This window comes from Podarcis vaucheri (assembly GCF_965113315.1).
Source record: "Podarcis vaucheri genome assembly, chromosome: 1".
NCBI lineage: Eukaryota > Metazoa > Chordata > Lepidosauria > Squamata > Lacertidae > Podarcis > Podarcis vaucheri.
In genome coordinates, this window is record NC_138759.1 from 44401292 (window position 1) to 44410947 (window position 9656).

General features: G+C 50.3%; 1 pseudogene across 1 annotated transcript; it reads left to right on the plus strand.

The window, feature by feature from the left end:
• The first annotated feature begins 3408 nt into the window (after positions 1-3408).
• On the plus strand, positions 3409-9092 carry LOC309540636 (cytochrome P450 1B1 pseudogene; annotated as a pseudogene). The gene is made up of 2 exons (XR_014224511.1): positions 3409-5447; positions 5486-9092. The product of XR_014224511.1 is annotated as a cytochrome P450 1B1 pseudogene (transcript).
• Positions 9093-9656: the final 564 nt, after the last annotated feature.

The following is a 9656-nucleotide window of genomic DNA, read 5'->3' on the forward strand; positions in this document are numbered from 1 at the left end:
ATACTTTGAAATGTGTTTTTCTGGAATTTCATGCCAGCTTATTTAGAATCATTGACCCATAGAACTGTAGAGTTGGAAATGACCCCAAGGGTCATCTAGTCCAACCCCCTGCAATGCAAAAATATTCACTAAAGCAACCATGACTGAAGGCCATCCAACCTGCTTAAAAACTTCCAAAGAAGTCCACTACCTTCTGAGGGAGTCTGTTCTGCTGTTGAATAGCTCTTTCCATCAGGTGGTTTTTTTTATACTTAGTCAGAATCTCCTTTCTTGTAACTTGAAGCCACTGGTTCGTGTCCTAGCCTCCAGAGCAGGAGAAAACAAGCTTGCTAAAAGAAAGCGCTTCAATTTTTATAAAGTGCAGTCCCAGAAAGTCTAGTGAAATGAGTTATCCCATCTTCAGTTTGCTACCAGCTTCCCCTTTGGGCTATAGGCTCGTCTAAAAAACTACCGAAACACATACTTTTCAGAAATCCACGCGAACACTTCATGTGGTCACAATTATTCTGTATTGGAAACGTCCCTCGCAGAGACCCTTGAGCAACAGACGGGCTCAATTTGGCACCGCGGCTGTGAGTGACATGTTGATAGTGCAAGCTGTCAATTTATAATGCGACAGTATTTCCTTCCTCCCCAGGAATGTTAGGGGGATACACCGGAAAACGTTTGAAGTCGCAAAGGACTTAAAACGATATCGCATCATCTCAGACAGCAACAATAAAGCTTAATCTTATTTTACAGCAGAAAGTTTGCAAAAAGTTTGGCTCCAGTCAGGCTCTCCGGAGCGGCAGCTTCTCTGCTCCACTAAAACGTGACCTGCGGATGCTCCCTCTTCAACATGCTCTGCCAACAGCTATGATTACTCACAGCTACCCCATTAAGCACATTCTCTGACACTCTGAGGCTGCCTAGCTCCGTCAAGGTGATCTCTAAGTGGCACGCCACCGACAGCCCCTGATAACTGGAAGCTCAACCTCCCTTTGCTGCTTAAGAGACCAGTCCAATGTACCTTAACCTCTTGCTTTGGGTCTGTGTCCTTTCTTATGCCCTCCCAGTGTATAATTTTGGCAAAAAAAGACATGCAACTCATCATTTATTTTAGTGAACCTATCTGTTCTGCAATTGTTGGGGGCTGGGCTGGATGACCCTCGGGGTCCCAACTCTGCAATTCTATGGAAGGGTTCTGCAAAGATTGGTACGCATCAGCGTGACTCAAGTTTGCACAGTGGATTTGTGTTTAGGCAACTTGGAGATCAATGTCCACTCAGCCGCAGGCTCACTGGCCGGGGTCTCCTTCTCCCAGGCTCAGTTCCCTTTTTGTAAAATGCGAATAATGACTTATTTCTAAGAAGACATATGGGAGAAGGATTATATTGGCAGCTCCTTTGCACTCTGATTGATTTTACAGCCCTATTGATATGTGTGCACATTTTTGTTCAGGGCTGAGACAGAACCTAGGAAGCTGACTTATACAGAGTCAAACCACTGGTCCATCTGCCTCACTATTGTCTACACTGGCTGGCAGGAAATGCCAGGGACTTAACCTAGGGCATTCTGCATGCCAACCATGTGCTCCGCTACTGAACCACAGCCCAAGCTCAAGCAAGTAGAGCACACAAGGATATTCCATGGAATTCAGCTTCAAGAGAAGCTCAGAGTACAGCTAAACGTACAGGCTTTAAGTCAGTGGTTCCCAATTTGGGTGGGGGGCACTGCCTTCTTGGTTCCATAAACACCCCCCGGGGCATGGGTGTAGCCAGGATTCTTCTTACAGAGGTCAGAACCTCAGATTTGTATTGATTTTAATTGATTTAGGGGGTGGCAGCAGGGCTTCCTACACTATAAGAAGCATTATTCAAAGTGGTAGCTTGCACGGCCCACTAAGGAAAATAACACCACAGTAAAATCCATTCAGAAAACAGAAATGGCACATTTATTCAAACTCCAGTTCAAACTATGTAGTTTAATTAATTCCAACCAAACTGATGAGCTTGATCCACCGATAGGAGCTTTCCAAAGTCCGAGAGTCATTTATGTATCACATGTGCCAAATTGGATAAGCATCCCTACAGAGTCCTCATCCCCATATATCAGATGGGGAACAGAGGTTATGAGACAAGTCTTGGCTGAAGAGGTATTTGAACCAAGGACAATCTCTGCAGCGCAAGCAAATGCTAGGAGATGCAGTGGGACAGACTAGGAGACTTGGAACATGGACAAAGCACTTGCAGGAGCAGCAACAGGTTTGGCATCAGCAGAGCGGTGGGGGCATTGGAGTAGGAGACTTGTAGTAAAATTCACAAACCCCACCAATTCACTCCCCACTCTCATTTTAGCCAAGCTATCTTCCCCCATAACCTTATGAAAACAGTAACTTATGCAGCAGCAAAGCTGAGGTCCTATGTGCTCTCCTATCTTTGAGCACGATGCAGGGATGGGGCTGAGGTGTGTGTTGTGGGGATATGTTGGTGATTAAAGAAAGAGCTGGCAGGGGAGTTGAGAAGCTGTGCAGGGAATCGGAGGGTTTTCAAGATTCCCAATGATGGACGAGATGGCAAGCATTTCCAATGAAGCTGTAACTTTATCAGAAACAACACTTAGTCTCAGAGGTGCAAGTATCTGAGAGACCCCTTTGCAGGAATAGAACAATTGTGTTTCCTTTATTTATGAATTGCAACCTTTTCAAAAGTATCCCCCTCTGGATAACCCAAAGTCTTTCCAGGTCACCCACTCCTTTTTTTACTAAGCCCCACAACCAACTGTGCCAATTCTGAGCATGATAAACAGCTGAGATGTTTTTGCAAAGCATAAAGAAAAAAGTCAAGTTGTCTATATCTTACTCCAAAGGCAAGGAAAGTCAGGTTGCCAGTCGAGTAACTGCTGTCCCCTGACAGTCCCCTCCACCAGGCTTTGCTGAAGTGTCCTGACAAAGCAGAGACACCAAATGCTGGCTGCCGCCCTTCCCTTCGGACTGGACTGGCATTCGCATCCCTCGCGGTCTGGGGCAGCGGCAGCAGCGTCGCTGGCCAGTTTGTCTCCAGTCACGAAAGCAGCAGCCTTTCCAAGGCAGCCAAAGGTGCCTGGCAGAGTTCAGTAGCTCTCACACTCCGCTCCCCTCCCGTTTCTCCGGCTCCTGCTGCGAGGATCAGGCTGTCTTTGGCAGGAGGAAGACCTTGGAAAGTTGCACACATTCCTGGTGCGAGGGATCAATCTGCTGCTTCCATTCTCTCTCTCGGAGGAAAGCACGGAATGGCTGCGCACGGGGGACTCTGGGACCACCGCGAGGGGAGGAGGGAAGCTCAGCCCCCTTCCCAGACGGCTATAAAGCCGCGACGGGCATCCTGCGAACTCCTCAGAGCAGAGCCAGGAGGCATCTGGCAGAAGGAGGGGGCAGTTCACCGACGGGACGAAGCGTCTGGGGCAATAAAGTCCCCACCCGACGAGCTCGGTCGGGGCTGAGGCGGAGGAAGGGTCCCCCGACGGCTTCCCGCGTCTCTCCACAAAGAAACCGGTTTCCTAGGAGTCCCACGGGCGTGCGCCCCCCATGGCGGAAGGCGGGACCCCCGACGGGGCGGCCGGCGCGCTCCTCAAAAGCGCCGTCCAGCCGGCGCTGCTGCTTTCTTGCGTCCTGCTGCTGTACCTGTGGGCGAGGAGGAGCCCCCGGCCGGCGGGCAAGAGCCTCCCCGGCCCCGTCGGGTGGCCGCTGCTGGGCAACGTGCTGCAACTGGGCCGCCTGCCGCACCTCACCTTTGGCGAGCTGGCGCGGCGCTACGGCGACATCTTCCAGCTGCGCCTGGGCCGGCGCGCCATCGTGGTGCTCAACGGGGAGGCGGCCATCCGACAGGCGCTGGTGCAGCAGGCCGTGCCCTTCGCGGACCGGCCCGACTTCCTCTCCTTCGGCCTGGTGTCCGGAGGCAAGAGCATGGCCTTCGGGCGCTACAGCGAGCGCTGGCGGGCGCAGCGGCGGGTGGCGCACGCCACGCTGCGCGCCTTCTCGACGGCCAACACGCCCAGCAAGCAGCTCTTCGAGCAGCACGTGGCGGCCGAGGCGCAGGAGCTGATCGACGGCCTGCTGCGGCTGAGTCAGGGCGGCGCTTACGTCGACCCTTCGCCGCTCTTCGTCGTGGCCAACGCCAACGTGCTGTGCGCCCTCTGCTTCGGGCAGCGCTACAGCCACGCCGACGGCGAGTTTCGCGCGCTGCTGAGCAGGAACCACCGCTTCGGGCAGACGGTGGCGGCGGGCAGCTTGGTGGACGTGCTGCCCTGGCTGCAGGCCTTCCCCAACCCGGTGCGCAGCGTCTTCCGAGACTTCCAGGCGGTCAGCCGCGAGCTGTACGACTTCGTGTGCGCCAAGGTAGCGCAGCACCGCAGCACCGTCCAGCCCGGCGCCGCTCCGCGCCACATCAGCGACGCCATCCTGGAGTGCATGGAGCACGGCCCCGGGGCGCAGCAGGGCCTGGGCGGGGACTACGTCGAGGCCACGCTGGCGGACTTGTTCGGCGCAGGTCAGGACACCACCTCCACCGCCCTCACGTGGGTGCTGCTGCTCCTCCTCAAGCACCCGCACCTTCGACGGCAGCTGCAGGCGGACCTCGACCGGGTGGTGGGCCGCTCCCGGCTTCCGACGGGTGACGACCGCGCCTCCTTGCCTCGCCTGGAAGCCTTCCTCCACGAGACGCTCCGCTACAGCAGCTTCGTGCCCGTCACTATCCCGCACGCCACGGCCGCCGACGTGCTGCTCGACGGCTTCCACATCCCCGCGGGCACGGTGGTCTTCGTCAACCAGTGGTCCGTCAACCACGACCCGCTGCGCTGGAAAGACCCGCACGTCTTCGACCCGACGCGCTTCCTGGACGCCCGGCAGGAGAACGTCGACCGGGACCTCACGTGCCGGGTCATGATCTTCTCGACGGGCAAGAGGCGCTGCATCGGCGACCAGCTGGCCAAGCTGCAGCTCTTCCTCTTCACCGCCATCCTTCTGCAGCAGTGCGAGGTGGAAGCCAACCCGGCCGAGGAGCTCACCTTGGATTATGTCTACGGGCTGGTGCTCAAGCCCTTACCTTACACGGTGTCCGTTTCCCCGCGAAGCGCTCTCCCTAGCGGGGAGGAGGAGGGAGGGAGCCTCGGAGGGACCGTCGAGGGCGCCTCTTAGCAATGGGGCTTCCTGCTCCACCAGCAAGTTCTCCATAGCCCCTACTGGCTTTTCAGAGCTGCCCTCTGCCAGAGGAAGTTGATGTTCCCCCCACCAGCCCCTCTCCCCCTAACTTTCTGAAGCGAGCGGCTTCATACGGTGCCTTTCTTACGGGGATGGGGAACCTGCCGCCCTCCCAGATGATGGTGGCTTGGCCTGAAGCTCCCATCCGCCACAGCTAGGATGGCCAGTGGTCAGCCAGGACGGGAGTTCTAGTCCAGCAACATCTGGAGAGAGCCAAAGGTTCCTCATCCCTGTGAGGAGCTGGACTGGCAGACATGGCGCTGTGGAAAGCTTAAACCTGCTGGGGGGGTTTTCTGAGCCTGCTTAGCTCACCTGGGTGACCCATCCAGAGCCTCCAATCAAACATCTTAAATTTGAGATACATTGAGACTATTGTGACGGGGGGGGGGAAAGAAACACGTTATTGTGGTGTTGTGGGAAATTGGCATCAGTTACTTCCTTTGGGACTGTGAACTTTTGTAATAAATGCCTCTTTGAAGCAGGCACCCACGCAGACAGAAAAGGTCTCCTGGATTCTCTCAGCTCCCCCCTCCCCAAAAAATTGTGTCAAGAAGTTTGTCACTTAACAGTATTGTTGATCAAAAAAGGAGGTAAGGTTGTGTTATGTGGAAAGCATTTTTATAGGAAGCATTTACTTGGAAATAATGTGTAGTCAGTGTGAAGAGTATCACAGCGACAATGCCTTTAACTGCAGGTCCATCAGCTGGGAAATGACACTTAGGGGTGGCAGCCCAACACTTAATTATTATGTGTACATGTGCACAGTTGTCACCTGGGACAATCCCCATGCAGTTTTGTGTCCCTCCCACACTTGTCATATTTGAAGCAGAACAAGAAGAGAGATACTTCCTACCTGTGGCAGCCAGGAGCAAGTAATCTGTGCTCTGACTTTGCTAAGAATTAACCTTGTGGCTCCATCCCATCTCATAGGGCGAGTCATATATAGAGCTATCTTTCATTTAAAAAAAAAGACATGGGGGAAACCTTCGGTTGGTTAGTGGTGCTAAATATGGGCCAAATTATTCCTGTAGCAACCTCTCCCACTGCCACGAAAGTAGGTACAGGGAATCTGTAGCCCTCCAAATGTTGATTCACTACAATTCCCATGCTCCCTGAATATTAGCCATGCTGGCTGCAAACAATACCTGGAGAGTGACAGTGCCCCATCAAAGGAAAAGCAGTTTCAGCAAAGCAGCTGCAGTGGAGGGGACCACCACCCTTTTCTATTCCACTGGCTTTCTGCTGAAATTCCTCCACACTCTCGGGTTGAGATACATGCCTGTGACAGTTATGGTTGGAACACTGCCAGCTGTGGGAGGGAGCCACACAGAACATAAGAATAGCCAGTGGCAAAATCAAGCTCAGCATCCTGTTCTCACAGTTGGCCAGCCAGATGCCTGTGGGAAACTTGCAAGCACGACTCCACACACCAGAGGACTCTCCCCTCCTGTGGTTCCAGCAGTTGGTGTTCAGAAACATTACTGCCTCCAACTTCAGAGGAAGAGCACAGCCATCATGCTAGCAGTTGCTGGAAAAATGGCAGGCAGGGGAAGGGTTAAGCAACTCTGATGCTTCTCTCAAAACTTGCTTTTTCTTAGAAGCACCTGGCAGCAGAAGCTTGCCACTTGTAGACCTAGTGCTCCTGCTCTGTTCTTGACCAAGCCTCTTCAGTATCCATTAGTGGATTACTCAAGTTGCAGCACAGATGTGGCACGTCTTGGCAGCTTTGTCACTTCCAGTTTGAGCAGAAATGTAAATGAAAATCTCCTTGTATAGTGTGCACACTCAGCCAGCTTGCCTCCTCCTAGCCAGGGAACAGGAAATACTTTGGCTGCATTTTTCTGCATTGGGTTGCGGGACAAACTGTTCTTTTTCTGTTATCTATCAGTGGTTCCTACCTTGAAATTCAACTCAGAACTTACCAACTGTTTTTAATAAACGTTACCAGATGATTGATTAGAAATAGCATCTAGACCATTACGCTTTAACGTGAAATCAAGACACTTAAATTTCCTCGTTTGCCAGTTCTACTCTTAACAGCATTTCCCCTGGACTCCATTGGGGATTGCATTCTTGCTGTGTGCCAGACTTCATAATGGAGAGCCTCTTGTCTGCCTGTCTCCCACCTTCTTCCCATTTTCTTCCCCTTCGCCACTCACATGAAATTGGACCAGGGCCACAGATTGTCCACACCCCGGCACCTTCTAGGTTTTCCCACCCCCAAAAGCCGGTCATGTGGCTGCAGCTATGGTGGACAAAATACTCAGTCCTCAAAGCCAGTTACTGTAGAGTTGTTCCACTGCCAGCATTGGAGCTGCTCCAGAGGAAGGAGTTGGAGATGCAGACTGTTTTAACCTGCTTGGCTTTCTGCCTGTAGAGGGGCATGTTCATAGGCAATAGCACATTGGGTGCATGTGAGGTTGATGAAGAAGAGCATCAGCCTAACACACTCCCCCATTTTACCGCATAGAAGATAAGCTCATGAAGGTCTTGCAAAGAGTAACCTGTGAAGCAGCCATATGCTTTGGAAGAAGCAAGGAGAACTGAATTCTTCTTAGTACAATGATGGTGACCCAACTGCACATTGCGTTGCATAGTTGTCTGTTATCAGGGTGGTCAAGGATAAATAGGAGTTGAGAGTCCAAAAACACCCAGAAGTTCCCCATCCCTGTTTTAAACATAAGTGGAATCTGCACTTGTTTGCTTTTTGCTGAAAATCAAGGAGTTAACTTGCGTAGCTGTTTCTTCTTTCCAGCAGCCTTTATATTTGTCTAGTAAGCCACATATTCAGGAAAGGTTTTGAAATGCATAAATAATATAGCCTATTTTTGAATCTACCATTAGGCGTTTCCTTATTCCTATGTTTGGGTGAAAACCATAAGTAGCACTTTTAAAAATATTCTTTTGTATTAAACATTACTTGAGCGTTATTTAACATTTTAAAAAAAATGTGACTATTATTACCTCCGAATAAAGATGCTGTCACAATTGTTTGTCTTCTTGCAGCAAGGGATTAAAGAAATAGAGAGATATCCTACCCAAAGTAGAAGTTTCAGATGCGCGCAAATAGCAAGCACTTTGGCAAAGCCACATGGCTGTTCACTTACTGTCAGGAAAGCCACCATCCAACATTATTTCTCCAGCACCAGTAAGGTCACCATCAGTGGTAGTCAGAAACATTTTTCATGAATCCTCTCCTTTGAAGTGATTAAAAAGTGCTGTTAATACCTATGAAAGCTAGCTGGATGGTGCTGGTCTTATACCATTATACTTGTAAAACTCTGCTTTGTTAACCCCTGTCAGAAATGTTTGTGAGTCTCAAGCCTTCCTGTCCTAACTTAGTGGGTAGAAAAAGGATTGGAGGTGGGGAGAAAGAAAGAAACACTGGGCACCTTTGAGGGGTAGCAGGAGAAAAGCTAGCTAAGTGAGAGTCCACAGTGGTTGGAATGTCGCAGAATATCACTATATGCGCCTGCTGTTCTCTGGGGCCAATCTAGGAACAATCCTCTAATCCAAAACATATGATTAAATTTCGAAGTCTTTCCAGCCAGTAGGGGAGAAGATACCTCCCGTGGGTGGGTGTTGTCCCCATACATGCAATAGTTAGGAGCCAGCTCTTCATAGTTACCACTGGAGAGAACATCTGTGCCCTTTTCACAGCTAAGAAATGTGCAGATTTTATTTAGCACATTAGTCAGGAAAGCCTTCTTTTAAAGATGATTATTGGGTGACAGTCGAGAAGCCATAATGCAACCAAAGAACTTGGGGAATCTGGCAGGCAATCACAGCCTTTCAAGGGAAGATCTCAACATTTCCGCACGTAGCGCAGGATTTGAACATAGTGGTGCAGAGGTCTAAAGAAATTTTAAATGTGTTTGTTCTTCCAAAATAGAAAATTACATATTGTGATTAACTTTTTATTGGGTTTTACAAACCGGGATCTTTTGTGGGCATCCATCTGTCTCGTGAGACAATGGAGTGTGCCTTCGGGGGTGAAGCCAAACTGCTGTGTGAGCAGCACCAAAGTGGCCATTCTGGGGCGCAGGTCTGGCAGTGTGCATGGGACAAGACCCACCCCCCTCGGCCTCACTGATATGCTCCAAAGGAAAGCAGGGGTCACAGAAATAATAAATTATACAAATAAATAGACCAAGTCTTCTCATGTCACATGGGCACCATAAAAATAGTATATATTTGCTGTAATAACTGTAACATGGTTCATTTTAAGTGGTCAATGTGCAAGTTCTTGGTTCATGGAGTGATTTAAATAAAAACAATAACAAAGGATAAACAGGCAAGAACAATGTTACAGATAACATTCAACACTGCATAGCTAAAATGCCTAATCAGCTAACACTTGTTTTCTGAAAGCTGAACGCTTATTATTTGTTTTTCCCCACCCCCCAAAAAATTCAAGTGGAACTTGACTTTATTGGTAAAA